Below are 2,500 nucleotides of genomic sequence, written 5' to 3' on the forward strand. Positions count from 1 at the left end.
ACCCTGCCAAGAAAAAAAGAAAATGGATAGGGGATGACTGCATTTTTTTTAAATATTTCAAGTTGGTTAATGAACTATATTCATTTTGTTCGGGTTTTTGTTTTCCCTATCCCAAACTTTCTAAAAGATAGATCTAAATCCAAGTAGCGAGTCAATAATGGAAAAATTTTCAATTTAAATTTACTGGGTGATATTTCTTTCACTATGATCTTGAGGATAAAACATGGGTTTATTAATCTGGTTTTGTTCGGAAAGAGATTCCCTTTTTGGCCCTCACCCTAATGGAAAGATTTCGGGGGGGGCTTTCCCAAAATAACGCATTAAGCTTCCAATAATATTTTTATACGTGGACGAGTTTAGGGAGTCTTTAACCTTATCCTTATTTTGAAAAAATGCAAGGGAAATTTGTTGCTTTAAAAAGGGTCAAGAGTGACTGTGTTGTAATTATGGTTTATTAATAAATCAACTTTCTGGCAAGTGCTGGAAGTTGGCCAATATAGGGGAGATGAATAAAAATGTCATCTTTTGGGCATTTAACAGGTCTTTTTTTTTAAAGACTTATCTAGTGTTTTCCTGTAGTAATTTTCCAAACAAAATTTGGAAAACCATTTTTCCCCAGTGGTTCTTATATTTTTTTGTGAAGAATGAATTCATTAAAAACACACTAAAAAATTTTTAATTTTTTACAAAAATCAAAAACCCTAAAAATTTTAAAAAAATTTATAAAAATAATTTTTATTATTATTTATAATTATATTTAGAAAATTGATTATGTAATAAACCTAATTACAAACCCACTCTTAATAAAATATTATATAAGATATATATTTTATATATATATATATATAAGATACAATATATACCATACATAAGAATAAATTAGATATAATATATATATATATTTATATATATACATATATACATATAAATTATATATATTTATAATATATATATATAATATATATTTATATATATATATAATATATATTTATATAGTATATATGTTTATATAAATAAATATTCCAATAGATATATATATATATATATTTACATTTTACATACATACAGAACATATATATATCTATATATATATATTTATATATATATATATATATATTTATTTATTTATGTTATATATATATATATATATATTTATATAAATATATTTTTATATATATATATATATATATAATTATTTATATATATATGAATTTATTTACAATACATATATATAAATTATATACACATTATATGAATAATATAAATATATATATATATAGATATATATATAATATATTATATAACACATTTTACATATATATATATATAATATATACAGATTATACTTAGATATATATATAATATATATATGATATATATATATTATATATATATATAATTTATAATATATACATACTTATATTTATATATATATAATATATATAATATATTTTATATATATATATATTTATATATAATATATATATTATGTAAATAATATACATATATAATGCAAATATGTATATATATATATTATAGATATGTAATATTATATATATATAATATAGTATATATATATTTTACATGTATTATATATATATATATATATATATATATATATATATATATATATATAATATATATATAAATATGGTATATATATATATATACATATATATACATTATATATATATATATATATATATATATATATATATTTTATATATATATATAATAATATTATAATTAATATATATATATTATATATATACTAATTATACATATATATATATATAAATATATATATTATACATGTATATATATATATATTTATATATATATTCATATATAGATTCATAATTTATATTATTTATAATATATATATATATATATATATATATAATATATACATATATATATATATATATATATATTGCGAAAACGGACATCTTCAGCTTGTTAATTTTTGGACTAGATAAAAACAATACACAAAACAGATTTATTGAAAATGAGACAACAGTTCTCTAGATTCTCTGGATCCCATCTTCAGGTCTGAGGAGGAAGAGAACAAGAGGGTATATAAAAGGGTAAAGGGGGGAGTAACACGGTACAAGAAGGTCAAGCGAGGACAGGAGAACGGAAACGGAGGCGGCGGCGGAACAGCGAACGGAACCGGGGCAGGTCATGTCAGGTCATAGGGTCCGGCGGTCTGTGTGAAGGGTGTCCGGGGTAAGGTAACAAGCGGAGAATGTGGGATGATAGAAGACCGTCAGCAGGAGAAAAACCACTGTTAAGATTGAAATTCGGCAGCCTGTTGATAAGAGAAGATTCCACCAATCTGCGGGCATGGACATCAGCGGAAGGGAACAGAATGCGGGCAGCTGACCAATCTATGCGATGTCCTGTGTCCCATTGGTGGCAGAAGAGAGCGTTGTTGGTGTGTCCCCTGGAAACGGCGTACCTGTGTTGGGACACACGTTTGTTGAGACAAGCACCAGTC

Source organism: Penaeus japonicus, unplaced genomic scaffold (assembly GCF_977035675.1).
Source record: "Penaeus japonicus unplaced genomic scaffold, GWHDUDI00000001_assembly GWHDUDI00000003, whole genome shotgun sequence".
In the NCBI taxonomy this organism is placed as follows: Eukaryota; Metazoa; Arthropoda; class Malacostraca; order Decapoda; family Penaeidae; genus Penaeus; species Penaeus japonicus.